Source organism: Scyliorhinus torazame, chromosome 7 (genome assembly GCF_047496885.1).
Source record: "Scyliorhinus torazame isolate Kashiwa2021f chromosome 7, sScyTor2.1, whole genome shotgun sequence".
Taxonomy (NCBI): domain Eukaryota; kingdom Metazoa; phylum Chordata; class Chondrichthyes; order Carcharhiniformes; family Scyliorhinidae; genus Scyliorhinus; species Scyliorhinus torazame.
In genome coordinates, this window is record NC_092713.1 from 172712955 (window position 1) to 172732338 (window position 19384).

Sequence of the window (19384 nt, forward strand, 5' to 3'; positions counted from 1 at the left end):
TCCATGGGGAACAATCCAAGTCTATCCAGCCACATGGAGACCAATCCCAGCCTATCCAGCTCCATGGGGATCAATCCCAGTCTATCCAGCTCCGTGGGGATCACTCCCAGTCTATCTAGCTCCATGGGGATCAATCCCAGTCTATCCAGCTCCATGGGGAACAATCCAAGTCTATCCAGCCACATGGAGACCAATCCCAGTCTATCCAGCTCCATGGAGACTATTCCAAGTCTATCCAGCTCCATGGAGACCAATCCCAGTCTATCCAGCTGATTGGAGACCAATCCCAGTCTATCCAGCTCAATGGAGACCAATCCCAGCCTATCCAGCTCCATGGAGACCAATCCCAGTCTATCCAGCTCCACGGAGACCAATCCCAGTCTATCCAGCTCCATGCAGACCAATCCCAGTCTATCCAGCTCCATGGGGATCAATCCAAGTCTGACCAGCTCCATGGAGACCAATCCCAGTCTATCCAGCTCCATGGTGACTAATCCCAGTCTATCCAACTCCATGGGGATCAATCCAAGTCTGACCAGCTCCATAGAGACCAATCCCAGTCTATCCAGCTCCATGGTGACCAATCCCAGTCTATCCAGCTCCATGGGGATCAATCCAAGTCTGACCAGCTCCATGGAGACCAATCCCAGCCTATCCAGCTCCATGGAGACCAATCCCAGTCTATCCAGCTCCATGGGGATCAATCCCAGTCTATCCAGCTCCATGGAGACTAATCTCAGTCTATCCAGCTCCATGTGGATCAATCCCAGTCTATCCAGCTCCATGGGGATCAATCCCAGGCTATCCAGCTCCATGGGGATCAATCCCAGTCTATCCAGCTCCATGGGGATCAATCCAAGTCTATCCAGCTCCTTGGAGACCAATCCCAGCCTATCCAGCTCCATGGGGATCAATCCCAGTCGATCCAGCTCCATGGAGACCAATCCCAGTCTATCCAGCTCCATGGGGATCAATCCCAGACTATCCAGCTCCATGGGGATCAATCCCAGTCTATCCAGCTCCATGGGGATCAATCCCAGTCTACCCAGCTCCATGGAGACCAATCCCAGTCTATCCAGCTCCATGGAGACCAATCCCAGCCTATCCAGCTCCATGGAGACCAATCCCAGTCTATCCAGCTCCATGGAGACCAATCCCAGACTATCCAGCTCCATGATGACCAGTCCCAGTCTATCTAGCTCCATGGAGACCAATCCCACTCTATCCAGCTCCATGGAGACCAATCCCAGTCTATCCAGCTCCATGGAGACCAATCCCAGCCTATCCAGCTCCATGGAGACCAATCCCAGTCTATCCAGCTCCATGGAGACCAATCCCAGTCTATCCAGCTCCATGGTGACCAATCCCAGCATATCCAGCTCCATGAAGAACAATCCCAGTCTATCCAACTCCATGGGGATCAATCCAAGTCTGACCAGCTCCATGGAGACCAATCCCAGTTTATCCAGCTCCATGGGGATCAATCCAAGTCTGACCAGCTCCATGGAGACCAATCCCAGCCTATCCAGCTCCATGGAGACCAATCCCAGTCTATCCAGCTCCATGGGGATCAATCCCAGTCTATCCAGCTCCATGGAGACCAATCCCAGTCTATCCAGCTCCATGGGGATCAATCCCAGTCTATCCAGCTCCATGGAGACCAATCCCAGTCTATCCAGCTCCATGCGGATCAATCCCAGTCTATCCAGCTCCATGGGGATCAATCCCAGGCTATCCAGCTCCATGGGGATCAATCCCAGTCTATCCAGCTCCATGGGGATCAATCCAAGTCTATCCAGCTCCTTGGAGACCAATCCCAGCCTATCCAGCTCCATGGGGATCAATCCCAGTCGATCCAGCTCCATGGAGACCAATCTCAGTCTATCCAGCTCCATGGGGATCAATCCCAGACTATCCAGCTCCATGGGGATCAATCCCAGTCTATCCAGCTCCATGGGGATCAATCCCAGTCTACCCAGCTCCATGGAGACCAATCCCAGTCTATCCAGCTCCATGGAGACCAATCCCAGACTATCCAGCTCCATGATGACCAGTCCCAGTCTATCCAGCTCCATGGAGACCAATCCCAGACTATCCAGCTCCATGATGACCAGTCCCAGTCTATCCAGCTCCATGGGGATCAATCCCAGTCTACCCAGCTCCATGGAGACCAAACCCAGTCTATCCAGCTCCATGGAGACCAATCCCAGCCTATCCAGCTCCATGGAGACCAATCCCAGTCTATCCAGCTCCATGGAGACCAATCCCAGTCTATCCAGCTCCGTGGTGACCAATCCCAGCATATCCAGCTCCATGAAGAACAATCCCAGTCTATCCAACTCCATGGGGATCAATCCAAGTCTGACCAGCTCCATGGAGACCAATCCCAGTTTATCCAGCTCCATGGGGATCAATCCAAGTCTGACCAGCTCCATGGAGACCAATCCCAGCCTATCCAGCTCCATGGAGACCAATCCCAGTCTATCCAGCTCCATGGGGATCAATCCCAGTCTATCCAGCTCCATGGAGACCAATCCCAGTCTATCCAGCTCCATGGGGATCAATCCCAGTCTATCCAGCTCCATGGAGACCAATCCCAGTCTATCCAGCTCCATGCGGATCAATCCCAGTCTATCCAGCTCCATGGGGATCAATCCCAGGCTATCCAGCTCCATGGGGATCAATCCCAGTCTATCCAGCTCCATGGGGATCAATCCAAGTCTATCAAGCTCCTTGGAGACCAATCCCAGCCTATCCAGCTCCATGGGGATCAATCCCAGTCGATCCAGCTCCATGGAGACCAATCCCAGTCTATCCAGCTCCATGGGGATCAATCCCAGACTATCCAGCTCCATGGGGATCAATCCCAGTCTATCCAGCTCCATGGGGATCAATCCCAGTCTACCCAGCTCCATGGAGACCAATCCCAGTCTATCCAGCTCCATGGAGACCAATCCCAGACTATCCAGCTCCATGATGACCAGTCCCAGTCTATCCAGCTCCATGGAGACCAATCCCAGACTATCCAGCTCCATGATGACCAGTCCCAGTCTATCCAGCTCCATGGGGATCAATCCCAGTCTACCCAGCTCCATGGAGACCAATCCCAGTCTATCCAGCTCCATGGAGACCAATCCCAGTCTATCCAGCTCCATGGAGACCAATCCCAGTCTATCCAGCTCCATGCGGATCAATCCCAGTCTATCCAGCTCCATGGGGATCAATCCCAGGCTATCCAGCTCCATGGGGATCAATCCCAGTCTATCCAGCTCCATGGGGATCAATCCAAGTCTATCCAGCTCCTTGGAGACCAATCCCAGCCTATCCAGCTCCATGGGGATCAATCCCAGTCGATCCAGCTCCATGGAGACCAATCCCAGTCTATCCAGCTCCATGGGGATCAATCCCAGACTATCCAGCTCCATGGGGATCAATCCCAGTCTATCCAGCTCCATGGGGATCAATCCCAGTCTACCCAGCTCCATGGAGACCAATCCCAGTCTATCCAGCTCCATGGAGACCAATCCCAGACTATCCAGCTCCATGATGACCAGTCCCAGTCTATCCAGCTCCATGGAGACCAATCCCAGACTATCCAGCTCCATGATGACCAGTCCCAGTCTATCCAGCTCCATGGGGATCAATCCCAGTCTACCCAGCTCCATGGAGACCAAACCCAGTCTATCCAGCTCCATGGAGACCAATCCCAGCCTATCCAGCTCCATGGAGACCAATCCCAGTCTATCCAGCTCCATGGAGACCAATCCCAGTCTATCCAGCTCCGTGGTGACCAATCCCAGCATATCCAGCTCCATGAAGAACAATCCCAGTCTATCCAACTCCATGGGGATCAATCCAAGTCTGACCAGCTCCATGGAGACCAATCCCAGTTTATCCAGCTCCATGGGGATCAATCCAAGTCTGACCAGCTCCATGGAGACCAATCCCAGCCTATCCAGCTCCATGGAGACCAATCCCAGTCTATCCAGCTCCATGGGGATCAATCCCAGTCTATCCAGCTCCATGGAGACCAATCCCAGTCTATCCAGCTCCATGGGGATCAATCCCAGTCTATCCAGCTCCATGGAGACCAATCCCAGTCTATCCAGCTCCATGCGGATCAATCCCAGTCTATCCAGCTCCATGGGGATCAATCCCAGGCTATCCAGCTCCATGGGGATCAATCCCAGTCTATCCAGCTCCATGGGGATCAATCCAAGTCTATCAAGCTCCTTGGAGACCAATCCCAGCCTATCCAGCTCCATGGGGATCAATCCCAGTCGATCCAGCTCCATGGAGACCAATCCCAGTCTATCCAGCTCCATGGGGATCAATCCCAGACTATCCAGCTCCATGGGGATCAATCCCAGTCTATCCAGCTCCATGGGGATCAATCCCAGTCTACCCAGCTCCATGGAGACCAATCCCAGTCTATCCAGCTCCATGGAGACCAATCCCAGACTATCCAGCTCCATGATGACCAGTCCCAGTCTATCCAGCTCCATGGAGACCAATCCCAGACTATCCAGCTCCATGATGACCAGTCCCAGTCTATCCAGCTCCATGGGGATCAATCCCAGTCTACCAAGCTCCATGGAGACCAATCCCAGTCTATCCAGCTCCATGGAGACCAATCCCAGTCTATCCAGCTCCATGGAGACCAATCCCAGTCTATCCAGCTCCATGGGGATCAATCCCAGTCTATCCAGCTCCATGGGGATCAATCCCAGCCTACCCAGCTCCATGGAGATCAATCCCAGTCTATCCAGCTCAATGGAGACCAATCCCAGTCTATCCAGCTCCATGGGGACCAATCCCAGTCTATCCAGCTCCATGGGGATCAATCCCAGCATATCCAGCTCGATGGAGACCAATCCCAGCCTATCCAGCTCCATTGGGATCAATCCCAGTATATCCAGCTCCATGGGGATCAATCCCAGTCTATTCAGCTCCATGGAGACCAATACCAGTCTATCCAGCTCCATGGGGATCAATCCCAGTCTATCCAGCTCCATTGGGATCAATCCCAGTCTATCCAGCTCCATGGAGACCAATCCCAGCCTATCCAGCTCCATGGGGATCAATCCCAGTCTATCCAGCTCCATGGAGGCCAATCCCAGTCTATCCAGCTCCATGGGGATCAATCCCAGTCTATCCAGCTCCATGGAGACCAATCCCAGTCTATCCAGCTCAATGGAGACCAATCCCAGTCTATCCAGCTCCATGGAGACCAATCCAAGTCTATCAAGCTCCATGGAGACCAATCCCAGTCTATCCAGCTCCATGGAGACCAATCCCAGACTATCCAGCTGATTGGAGACCAATCCCAGTCTATCCAGCTCCATGGAGACCAATCCCAGTCTATCCAGCTCCATGGAGACCAATCCCAGCCTATCCAGCTCCATGGAGACCAATCCCAGTCTATCCAGCTCCATGGAGACCAATCCCAGTCTATCCAGCTCCATGGTGACCAATCCCAAGCATATCCAGCTGCATGAAGAACAATCCCAGTCTATCCAGCTCCATGGAGACCAATCCCAGTCTATCCAGGTCCATGGGGATCAATCCCAGTCTAGCCAGCTCCATGGGGATCAATACCAGCCTACCCAGCTCCATGGAGACCAATCCCAGTCTATCCAGCTCTATGGAGACCAATCCCAGTCTATCCAGCTCCACGGAGACCAATCCCAGTCTATCCAGCTCCATGCAGACCAATCCCAGTCTATCCAGCTCCATGGGGATCAATCCAAGTCTGACCAGCTCCATGGAGACCAATCCCAGTTGATCCAGCTCCATGGGGATCAATCCAAGTCTGACCAGCTCCATGGAGACCAATCCCAGCCTATCCAGCTCCATGGAGACCAATCCCAGTCTATCCAGCTCCATGCGGATCAATCCCAGTCTATCCAGCTCCATGGGGATCAATCCCAGTCTATCCAGCTCCATGGGGATCAATCCCAGCCTATCCAGCTCCATGGTGACCAATCCCAGTCTATCCAGCACCATGGGGATCAATCCCAGTCTATCCAGCTCTTTGGGGATCAATCCCAGTCTACCCAGCTCCATGGGGATCAATCCCAGCCTATCCAGCTCCATGGAGACCAATCCCAGTCTATCCAGCTCCATGGGGATCAATCCCTGACTATCCAGCTCCATGGAGACCAATCCCAGTCTATCCAGCTCCATGGGGATCAATCCCAGTCTAACCAGCTCCATGGTGATCAATCCCAGACTATCCAGCTCCATGGAGACCAATCCCAGTCTATCCAGCTCCATGGAGACCAATCCCAGTCTATCCAGCTCCATGGAGACCAATCCCAGTCTATCCAGCTCCATGGAGACCAATCCCAGTCTATCCAGCTCCATGGGAATCAATCCAAGCCTACCCAGCTCCATGGAGACCAATCCCAGTCTATCCAGCTCCATGGGGATCAATCCCAGTCTATCCAGCTCCATGGACACCAATCCCAGTCTATCCAGCTCCATGGAGACCAATCCCAGTCTATCCAGCTACATGGATACCAATCCCAGTCTATCCAGCTCCATGGGGATCAATCCCAGTCTAACCAGCTCCATGCAGACCAATCCCAGTCAATCCAGCTCCATGGAGACCAATCCCAATCTATCCAGCTCCATGGGGATCAATCCCAGCCTATCCAGCTCCATGGAGACCAATCCGAGTCTATCCAGCTCCATGGGGATCAATCCCAATCTATCCAGCTCCATGGGGATCAATCCCAGTCTATCCAGCTCCATGGGGATCAGTCCCAGCCTATCCAGCTCCATGGAGGCCAATCCCAGTCTATCCAGCTCCATGGGGATCAATCCCAGACTATCCAGCTCCATGGAGACCAATCCCAGTCTATCCAGCTCCATGGGGATCAATCCCAGTCTAACCAGCTCCATGGTGATCAATCCCAGTCTATCCAGCTCCATGGAGACCAATCCCAGTCTATCCAGCTCCATGGAGACCAATCCCAGTCTATCCAGGTCCATGGAGACCAATCCCAGTCTATCCAGCTCCATCGGGATCAATCCCAGTCTATCCAGCTACATGGAGACCAATCCCAGTCTATCCAGCTCCATGAGGATCAATCCCAGTCTAACCAGCTCCATGGAGACCAATCCATGTCTATCCAGCTCCATGGAGACCAATCCCAGTCTATCCAGCTCCATGGGAATCAATCCCAGTCTATCCAGCCCAATGGAGACCAATCCCAGTCTATCCAGCTCCATGGAGACCAATCCCAGTCTATCCAGCTCCATCGGGATCAATCCCAGTCTATCCAGCTCCATGGGGATCAATCCAAGTCTGACCAGCTCCATGGAGACCAATCCCAGTCCATCCAGTTCCATGGAGACCAATCCCAGTCTATCCAGCTCCATGGGGAACAATCCCAGTCTATCCAGCTCCATGGAGACCAATCCCAGTCTATCCAGCTCCATGGAGACCAATCCCAGTCTAAACAGCTCCATGGAGACCAATCCCAGCCTATCCAGCTCCATGGAGACCAATCCCAGCCTATCCAGCTCCATGGGGATCAATCCCAGACTATCCAGCTCCATGGGGATCAATCCCAGACTATCCAGCTCCATGGGGATCAATCCCAGTCTATCCAGCTCCATGGAGACCAATCCCAGTCTATCCAGCTCCATGGAGACCAATCCCAGTCTATCCAGCTCCATGGAGGCCAATCCCAGTCTATCCAGCTCCATGGAGACCAATCCCAGTCTATCCAGCTCCATGGGGATCAATCCCAGTCTATCCAGCTCCATGGGGATCGATCCCAGTCTATCCAGCTCCATGGGGATCAATCCAAGTCTGACCAGCTCCATGGAGACCAATCCCAGTCTATCCAGTTCCATGGAGACCAATCCCAGTCTATCCAGCTCCATGGGGAACAATCCCACTCTATCCAGCTCCATGGAGACCAATCGCAGTCTATCCAGCTCCATGGGGATCAATCCCAGACTATCCAGCTCCATGCGGAACAATCCCAGCCTATCCAGCTCCATGGAGACCAATCCCAGTCTATCCAGCTACATGGGGATCAATCCCAGTCTATCCAGCTCCATGGAGACCAATCCTAATCTATCCAGCTCCATGGAGACCAATCCCAGTCTATCCAGCTCCATGGAGACCATTCCCAGTCTATCCAGCTCCATGGAGACCAATCCCAGTCTATCCAGCTCCATGGAGACCAATCCCAGTCTATCCAGCTCCATGAGGATCAATCCCAGACTATCCAGCACCATGGGGAACAATCCCAGCCTATCCAGCTCCATGGAGACCAATCCCAGTCTATCCCGCTCCATGGGGATCAATCCCAGTATATCCAGCTCCATGGAGCCCAATCCCAGCCTATCCAGCTCCATTGAGTCCAATCCCAGCCTATCCAGCTCCATGGGGATCAATCCCAGACTATCCAGCTCCATGGAGACCAATCCCAGTCTATCCAGCTCCATGGAGACCAATCCCAGTCTATCCAGCTCCATGGAGACCACTCCCAGCCTATCCAGCTCCATGGTGACCAATCCCAGTCTATCCAGTTCCATGGTGACCAATCCCAGTCTATCCAGCTCCATGGGGAACAATCCCAGTCAATCCAGCTCCATGGAGACCAATCCCAGTGTATCCAGCTCCATGGGGATCAATCCCAGACTATCCAGCTCCATGGGGAACACTCCCAACCTATCCAGCTCCATGGAGACCAATACCAGTCTATCCAGCTCCATGGGGATCAATCCCAGACTATCCAGCTCCATGGAGACCAATCCCAGCCTAACCAGCTCCATGCAGACCAATCCCAGTCTATCCAGCTCCACGGAGATCAATCCCAGTCTATCCAGCTCCATTGGTATCAATCCCAGACTATCCAGCTCCATGGGGAACAATCCCAGCCTCTCCAGCTCCATGGAGACCAATCCCAGCCTCTCCAGCTCCATGGAGACCAATCCCAGTCTATCCAGCTCCATGGGATGAATCCCAGTCTATCCAGCTCCATGGAGACCAATCCCAGTCTATCCAGCTCCATGGAGACCAATCCCAGCCTATCCAGCTCCATGGGGACCAATCCCAGTCTATCCAGCTCCATGGGGATCAATCCCAGTCTAACCAGCTCCATGGTGATCAATCCCAGACTATCCAGCTCCATGGAGACCAATCCCAGTCTATCCAGCTCCATGGAGACCAATCCCAGTCTATCCAGCTCCATGATGACCAATCCCAGTCTATCCAGCTGAATGGAGACCAATCCCAGACTATCCAGCTCCATGGGGACCAATCCCAGTCTATCCAGCTCCATGGGGATCAATCCCAGTCTATCCAGCTCCATGGAGACCAATCCCAGTCTATCCAGGTCCATGGGGATCAATCCCAGTCTATCCAGCTCCATGAAGATCAATCTCAGCCTACCCAGCTCCATGGAGACGAATCCCAGTCTATCCAGCTCCATTGAGACCAATCCCAGTCTATCCAGCTCCATGGGGATCATTCCCAGTCTATCCAGCTCCATGGAGACCAATCCCAGTCTATCCAGCTCCATGGAGACCAATCCCAGTCTATCCAGCTCCATGATGACCAATCCCAGTCTATCCAGCTCCATGGAGACCAATCCCAGTCTATCCAGCTCCATGGAGACCAATCCCAGTCTATCCAGCTCCAAGGGGATCAATCCTAGTCTATCCAGCTCCATGGGGATCAATCCCAGTCTATCCAGCTCCATGGGGATCAATCCCAGCCTATCCAGCTCCATGGAGACCAATCCCAGTCTATCCAGCTCTTTGGGGATCAATCCCAGTCTACCCAGCTCCATGGGGATCAATCCCAGCATATCCAGCTCCATGGAGACCAATCCCAGTCTATCCAGCTCCATGGGGATCAATCCCAGACTATCCAGCTCCATGGAGACCAATCCCAGTCTATCCAGCTCCATGGGGATCAATCCCAGTCTAACCAGCTCCATGGTGATCAATCCAAGACTATCCAGCTCCATGGAGACCAATCCCAGTCTATCCAGCTCCATGGAGACCAATCCCAGTCTATCCAGCTCCATGGAGACCAATCCCAGTCGATCCAGCTCCATGGAGACCAATCCCAGTCTATCCAGCTCCATGGGAATCAATCCCAGCCTACCCAGCTCCATGGAGACCAATCCCAGTCTATCCAGCTCCATGGAGACCAATCCCAGTCTATCCAGCTCCATGGACACCAATCCCAGTCTGTCCAGCTTCATGGAGACCAATCCCAGTCTATCCAGCTACATAGATACCAATCCCAGTCTGTCCAGCTCCATGGCGATCAATCCCAGTCTAACCAGCTCCATGGAGACCAATCCCAGTCAATCCAGCTCCATGGAGAACAATCCCAGTCTATCCAGCTCCATGGGGATCAATCCCAGCCTATCCAGCTCCATGGAGACCAATCCGAGTCTATCCAGCTCCATGGGGATCAATCCCAATCTATCCAGCTCCATGGGGATCAATCCCAGTCTATCCAGCTCCATGGGGATCAGTCCCAGCCTATCCAGCTCCATGGAGGCCAATCCCAGTCTATCCAGCTCCATGGGGATCAATCCCAGCCTATCAAGCTCCATGGAGACCAATCCCAGTCTATCCAGCTCCATGGAGACCAATCCCAGTCTATCCAGCTCCATGGGGATCAATCCCAGTCTATCCAGCTCCATGGGGATCAATCTCAGTCTATCCAGCTCCATGGAGACCAATCCCAGTCTATCCAGCTCCATGATGACCAACCCCAGTCTATCTAGCTCCATGGAGACCAATCCCAGTCTATCCAGCTCCATGGAGACCAATCCCAGTCTATCCAGCTCCAAGGGGATCAATCCTAGTCTATCCAGCTCCATGGGGATCAATCCCAGTCTATCCAGCTCCATGGGGATCAATCCCAGCCTATCCAGCTCCATGGAGACCAATCCCAGTCTATCCAGCACCATGGGGATCAATCCCAGACTATCCAGCTCCATGGAGACCAGTCCCAGTCTATCCAGCTCCATGGGGATCAATCCCAGTCTAACCAGCTCCATGGTGATCAATCCCAGTCTATCCAGCTCCATGGAGACCAATCCCAGTCTATCCAGCTCCATGGAGACAAATCCCAGTCTATCCAGCTCCATGATGACCAATCCCAGTCTATCCAGCTCCATGGAGACCAATCCCAGTCTATCCAGCTCCATGGAGACCAATCCCAGTATATCCAGCTCCAAGGGGATCAATCCTAGTCTATCCAGCTCCATGGGGATCAATCCCAGTCTCTCCAGCTCCATGGGGATCAATCCCAGCCTATCCAGCTCCATGGTGACCAATCCCAGTCTATCCAGCACCATGGGGATCAATCCCAGTCTATCCAGCTCTTTGGGGATCAATCCCAGTCTACCCAGCTCCATGGGGATCAATCCCAGCCTATCCAGCTCCATGGAGACCAATCCCAGTCTATCCAGCTCCATGGGGATCAATCCCTGACTATCCAGCTTCATGGAGACCAATCCCAGTCTATCCAGCTCCATGGGGATCAATCCCAGTCTAACCAGCTCCATGGTGATCAATCCCAGACTATCCAGCTCCATGGAGACCAATCCCAGTCTATCCAGCTCCATGGAGACCAATCCCAGTCTATCCAGCTCCATGGAGACCAATCCCAGTCTATCCAGCTCCATGGAGACCAATCCCAGTCTATCCAGCTCCATGGGAATCAATCCCAGTCTATCCAGCTCCATGGAGCCCAATCCCAGTCTATCCAGCTACATGGATACCAATCCCAGTCTATCCAGCTCCATGGGGATCAATCCCAGTCTAACCAGCTCCATGGAGACCAATCCCAGTCAATCCAGCTCCATGGAGACCAATCCCAGTCTATCCAGCTCCATGGGGATCAATCCCAGCCTATCCAGCTCCAAGGAGACCAATCCGAGTCTATCCAGCTCCATGGGGATCAATCCCAATCTATCCAGCTCCATGGGGATCAATCCCAGTCTATCCAGCTCCATGGGGATCAGTCCCAGCCTATCCAGCTCCATGGAGACCAATCCCAGTCTATCCAGCTCCATGGGGATCAATCCCAGTCGAACCAGCTCCATGGTGATCAATCCCAGTCTATCCAGCTCCATGGAGACCAATCCCAGTCTATCCAGCTCCATGGAGACCAATCCCAGTCAATCCAGGTCCATGGAGACCAATCCCAGTCTATCCAGCTACATGGAGACCAATCCCAGTCTATCCAGCTCCATGGGGATCAATCCCAGTCTAACCAGCTCCATGGAGACCAATCCATGCCTATCCAGCTCCATGGAGACCAATCCCAGTCTATCCAGCTCCATGGGAATCAATCCCAGTCTATCCAGCTCCATGGAGACCAATCCCAGTCTATCCAGCTCCATGGGAATCAATCCAAGCCTACCCAGCTCCTTGGAGACCAATCCCAGTCTATCCAGCTCCATGGAGACCAATCCCAGTCTATCCAGCTCCATGGACACCAATCCCAGTCTATCCAGCTCCATGGAGACCAATCCCAGTCTATCCAGCTACATGGATACCAATCCCAGTCTATCCAGCTCCATGGGGATCAATCCCAGTCTAACCAGCTCCATGGAGACCAATCCCAGTCAATCCAGCTCCATGGGGATCAATCCCAGTCTAACCAGCTCCATGGTGATCAATCCCAGTCTATCCAGCTCCATGGAGACCAATCCCAGTCTATCCAGCTCCATGGAGACAAATCCCAGTCTATCCAGCTCCATGATGACCAATCCCAGTCTATCCAGCTCCATGGAGACCAATCCCAGTCTATCCAGCTCCATGGAGACCAATCCCAGTCTATCCAGCTCCAAGGGGATCAATCCTAGTCTATCCAGCTCCATGGGGATCAATCCCAGTCTATCCAGCTCCATGGGGATCAATCCCAGCCTATCCAGCTCCATGGTGACCAATCCCAGTCTATCCAGCACCATGGGGATCAATCCCAATCTATCCAGCTCTTTGGGGATCAATCCCAGTCTACCCAGCTCCATGGGGATCAATCCCAGCCTATCCAGCTCCATGGAGACCAATCCCAGTCTATCCAGCTCCATGGGGATCAATCCCTGACTATCCAGCTCCATGGAGACCAATCCCAGTCTATCCAGTTCCATGGGGATCAATCCCAGTCTAACCAGCTCCATGGTGATCAATCCCAGACTATCCAGCTCCATGGAGACCAATCCCAGTCTATCCAGCTCCATGGAGACCAATCCCAGTCTATCCAGCTCCATGGAGACCAATCCCAGTCTATCCAGCTCCATGGAGACCAATCCCAGTCTATCCAGCTCCATGGGAATCAATCCAAGCCTACCCAGCTCCATGGAGACCAATCCCAGTCTATCCAGCTCCATGGAGACCAATCCCAGTCTATCCAGCTCCATGGACACCAATCCCAGTCTAACCAGCTCCATGGAGACCAATCCCAGTCAATCCAGCTCCATGGAGACCAATCCCAGTCTATCCAGCTCCATGGGGATCAATCCCAGCCTATCCAGCTCCATGGAGACCAATCCGAGTCTATCCAGCTCCATGGGGATCAATCCCAATCTATCCAGCTCCATGGGGATCAATCCCAGTCTATCCAGCTCCATGGGGATCAGTCCCAGCCTATCCAGCTCCATGGAGACCAATCCCAGTCTATCCAGCTCCATGGGGATCAATCCCAGTCGAACCAGCTCCATGGTGATCAATCCCAGTCTATCCAGCTCCATGGAGACCAATCCCAGTCTATCCAGCTCCATGGAGACCAATCCCAGTCAATCCAGGTCCATGGAGACCAATCCCAGTCTATCCAGCTACATGGAGACCAATCCCAGTCTATCCAGCTCCATGGGGATCAATCCCAGTCTAACCAGCTCCATGGAGACCAATCCATGTCTATCCAGCTCCATGGAGACCAATCCCAGTCTATCCAGCTCCATGGGAATCAATCCCAGTCTATCCAGCTCCATGGAGACCAATCCCAGTCTATCCAGCTCCATGGAGACCAATCCCAGTCTATCCTGCTCCATCGGGATCGAACCCAGTCTATCCAGCTCCATGGGGATCAATCCAAGTCTGACCAGCTCCATGGAGACCAATCCCAGTCTATCCAGCTCCATGGGGATCATTCCCAGTCTATCCAGCTCCATGGAGACCAATCCCAGTCTATCCAGCTCCATGGAGACCAATCCCAGTCTATCCAGCTCCATGATGACCAATCCCAGTCTATCCAGCTCCATGGAGACCAATCCCAGTCTATCCAGCTCCATGGAGACCAATCCCAGTCTATCCAGCTCCAAGGGGATCAATCCTAGTCTATCCAGCTCCATGGGGATCAATCCCAGTCTATCCAGCTCCATGGGGATCAATCCCAGCCTATCCAGCTCCATGGAGACCAATCCCAGTCTATCCAGCTCTTTGGGGATCAATCCCAGTCTACCCAGCTCCATGGGGATCAATCCCAGCATATCCAGCTCCATGGAGACCAATCCCAGTCTATCCAGCTCCATGGGGATCAATCCCAGACTATCCAGCCCAATGGAGACCAATCCCAGTCTATCCAGCTCCATGGGGATCAATCCCAGTCTAACCAGCTCCATGGTGATCAATCCAAGACTATCCAGCTCCATGGAGACCAATCCCAGTCTATCCAGCTCCATGGAGACCAATCCCAGTCTATCCAGCTCCATGGAGACCAATCCCAGTCGATCCAGCTCCATGGAGACCAATCCCAGTCTATCCAGCTCCATGGGAATCAATCCCAGCCTACCCAGCTCCATGGAGACCAATCCCAGTCTATCCAGCTCCATGGAGACCAATCCCAGTCTATCCAGCTCCATGGACACCAATCCCAGTCTGTCCAGCTTCATGGAGACCAATCCCAGTCTATCCAGCTACATAGATACCAATCCCAGTCTGTCCAGCTCCATGGGGATCAATCCCAGTCTAACCAGCTCCATGGAGACCAATCCCAGTCAATCCAGCTCCATGGAGAACAATCCCAGTCTATCCAGCTCCATGGGGATCAATCCCAGCCTATCCAGCTCCATGGAGACCAATCCGAGTCTATCCAGCTCCATGGGGATCAATCCCAATCTATCCAGCTCCATGGGGATCAATCCCAGTCTATCCAGCTCCATGGGGATCAGTCCCAGCCTATCCAGCTCCATGGAGGCCAATCCCAGTCTATCCAGCTCCATGGGGATCAATCCCAGCCTATCAAGCTCCATGGAGACCAATCCCAGTCTATCCAGCTCCATGGAGACCAATCCCAGTCTATCCAGCTCCATGGGGATCAATCCCAGTCTATCCAGCTCCATGGGGATCAATCTCAGCCTATCCAGCTCCATGGAGACGAATCCCAGTCTATTCAGCTCCATGGAGACCAATCCCAGTCTATCCAGCTCCATGGGGATCAATCCCAGTCTATCCAGCTCCATGGAGACCAATCCCAGTCTATCCAGCTCCATGGAGACCAATCCCAGTCTATCCAGCTCCATTATGACCAACCCCAGTCTATCCAGCTCCATGGAGACCAATCCCAGTCTATCCAGCTCCATGGAGACCAATCCCAGTCTATCCAGCTCCAAGGGGATCAATCCTAGTCTATCCAGCTCCATGGGGATCAATCCCAGTCTATCCAGCTCCATGGGGATCAATCCCAGCCTATCCAGCTCCATGGAGACCAATCCCAGTCTATCCAGCACCATGGGGATCAATCCCAGACTATCCAGCTCCATGGAGACCAGTCCCAGTCTATCCAGCTCCATGGGGATCAATCCCAGTCTAACCAGCTCCATGGTGATCAATCCCAGTCTATCCAGCTCCATGGAGACCAATCCCAGTCTATCCAGCTCCATGGAGACAAATCCCAGTCTATCCAGCTCCATGATGACCAATCCCAGTCTATCCAGCTCCATGGAGACCAATCCCAGTCTATCCAGCTCCATGGAGACCAATCCCAGTCTATCCAGCTCCAAGGGGATCAATCCTAGTCTATCCAGCTCCATGGGGATCAATCCCAGTCTCTCCAGCTCCATGGGGATCAATCCCAGCCTATCCAGCTCCATGGTGACCAATCCCAGTCTATCCAGCACCATGGGGATCAATCCCAGTCTATCCAGCTCTTTGGGGATCAATCCCAGTCTACCCAGCTCCATGGGGATCAATCCCAGCCTATCCAGCTCCATGGAGACCAATCCCAGTCTATCCAGCTCCATGGGGATCAATCCCTGACTATCCAGCTTCATGGAGACCAATCCCAGTCTATCCAGCTCCATGGGGATCAATCCCAGTCTAACCAGCTCCATGGTGATCAATCCCAGACTATCCAGCTCCATGGAGACCAATCCCAGTCTATCCAGCTCCATGGAGACCAATCCCAGTCTATCCAGCTCCATGGAGACCAATCCCAGTCTATCCAGCTCCATGGAGACCAATCCCAGTCTATCCAGCTGCATGGGAATCAATCCCAGTCTATCCAGCTCCATGGAGACCAATCCCAGTCTATCCAGCTACATGGATACCAATCCCAGTCTATCCAGCTCCATGGGGATCAATCCCAGTCTAACCAGCTCCATGGAGACCAATCCCAGTCAATCCAGCTCCATGGAGACCAATCCCAGTCTATCCAGCTCCATGGGGATCAATCCCAGCCTATCCAGCTCCATGGAGACCAATCCGAGTCTATCCAGCTCCATGGGGATCAATCCCAATCTATCCAGCTCCATGGGGATCAATCCCAGTCTATCCAGCTCCATGGGGATCAGTCCCAGCCTATCCAGCTCCATGGAGACCAATCCCAGTCTATCCAGCTCCATGGGGATCAATCCCAGTCGAACCAGCTCCATGGTGATCAATCCCAGTCTATCCAGCTCCATGGAGACCAATCCCAGTCTATCCAGCTCCATGGAGACCAATCCCAGTCAATCCAGGTCCATGGAGACCAATCCCAGTCTATCCAGCTACATGGAGACCAATCCCAGTCTATCCAGCTCCATGGGGATCAATCCCAGTCTAACCAGCTCCATGGAGACCAATCCATGCCTATCCAGCTCCATGGAGACCAATCCCAGTCTATCCAGCTCCATGGGAATCAATCCCAGTCTATCCAGCTCCATGGAGACCAATCCCAGTCTATCCAGCTCCATGGGAATCAATCCAAGCCTACCCAGCTCCTTGGAGACCAATCCCAGTCTATCCAGCTCCATGGAGACCAATCCCAGTCTATCCAGCTCCATGGACACCAATCCCAGTCTATCCAGCTCCATGGAGACAAATCCCAGTCTATCCAGCTACATGGATACCAATCCCAGTCTATCCAGCTCCATGGGGATCAATCCCAGTCTAACCAGCTCCATGGAGACCAATCCCAGTCAATCCAGCTCCATGGGGATCAATCCCAGTCTAACCAGCTCCATGGTGATCAATCCCAGTCTATCCAGCTCCATGGAGACCAATCCCAGTCTATCCAGCTCCATGGAGACAAATCCCAGTCTATCCAGCTCCATGATGACCAATCCCAGTCTATCCAGCTCCATGGAGACCAATCCCAGTCTATCCAGCTCCATGGAGACCAATCCCAGTCTATCCAGCTCCAAGGGGATCAATCCTAGTCTATCCAGCTCCATGGGGATCAATCCCAGTCTATCCAGCTCCATGGGGATCAATCCCAGCCTATCCAGCTCCATGGTGACCAATCCCAGTCTATCCAGCACCATGGGGATCAATCCCAATCTATCCAGCTCTTTGGGGATCAATCCCAGTCTACCCAGCTCCATGGGGATCAATCCCAGCCTATCCAGCTCCATGGAGACCAATCCCAGTCTATCCAGCTCCATGGGGATCAATCCCTGACTATCCAGCTCCATGGAGACCAATCCCAGTCTATCCAGCTCCATGGGGATCAATCCCAGTCTAACCAGCTCCATGGTGATCAATCCCAGACTATCCAGCTCCATGGAGACCAATCCCAGTCTATCCAGCTCCATGGAGACCAATCCCAGTCTATCCAGCTCCATGGAGACCAATCCCAGTCTATCCAGCTCCATGGAGACCAATCCCAGTCTATCCAGCTCCATGGGAATCAATCCAAGCCTACCCAGCTCCATGGAGACCAATCCCAGTCTATCCAGCTCCATGGAGACCAATCCCAGTCTATCCAGCTCCATGGACACCAATCCCAGTCTAACCAGCTCCATGGAGACCAATCCCAGTCAATCCAGCTCCATGGAGACCAATCCCAGTCTATCCAGCTCCATGGGGATCAATCCCAGCCTATCCAGCTCCATGGAGACCAATCCGAGTCTATCCAGCTCCATGGGGATCAATCCCAATCTATCCAGCTCCATGGGGATCAATCCCAGTCTATCCAGCTCCATGGGGATCAGTCCCAGCCTATCCAGCTCCATGGAGACCAATCCCAGTCTATCCAGCTCCATGGGGATCAATCCCAGTCGAACCAGCTCCATGGTGATCAATCCCAGTCTATCCAGCTCCATGGAGACCAATCCCAGTCTATCCAGCTCCATGGAGACCAATCCCAGTCAATCCAGGTCCATGGAGACCAATCCCAGTCTATCCAGCTACATGGAGACCAATCCCAGTCTATCCAGCTCCATGGGGATCAATCCCAGTCTAACCAGCTCCATGGAGACCAATCCATGTCTATCCAGCTCCATGGAGACCAATCCCAGTCTATCCAGCTCCATGGGAATCAATCCCAGTCTATCCAGCTCCATGGAGACCAATCCCAGTCTATCCAGCTCCATGGAGACCAATCCCAGTCTATCCTGCTCCATCGGGATCGAACCCAGTCTATCCAGCTCCATGGGGATCAATCCAAGTCTGACCAGCTCCATGGAGACCAATCCCAGTCTATCCAGTTCCATGGAGACCAATCCCAGTCTATCCAGCTCCATGGGGAACAATCCCAGTCTATCCAGCTCCATGGAGACCAATCCCAGTCTATCCAGCTCCATGGAGACCAATCCCAGTCTAAACAGCTCCATGGAGACCAATCCCAGCCTATCCAGCTCCATGGAGACCAATCCCAGCCTATCCAGCTCCATGGGGATCAATCCCAGTCTATCCAGCTCCATGGGGATCAATCCCAGACTATACAGCTCCATGGGGAACAATCCCAGCCTATCCAGCTCCATGGAGACCAATCCCAGTCTATCCAGCTCCATGGGGATCAATCCCAGTTTATCCAGCTCCATGGAGACCAATCCCAGTCTATCCAGCTCCATGGAGACCAATCCCAGTCTATCCAGCTCCATGGAGGCCAATCCCAGTCTATCCAGCTCCATGGAGACCAATCCCAGTCTATCCAGCTCCATGGAGACCAATCCCAGTCTATCCAGCTCCA

General features: G+C 53.2%; 1 protein-coding gene across 6 annotated transcripts in view; it reads right to left on the minus strand.

The window, feature by feature from the left end:
- tnr (tenascin R (restrictin, janusin)) overlaps positions 1-19384 on the minus strand; it is a 793807-nt gene that overhangs the window by 86069 nt on the left and 688354 nt on the right. The gene's annotated exons all lie outside the window — the stretch shown is intronic.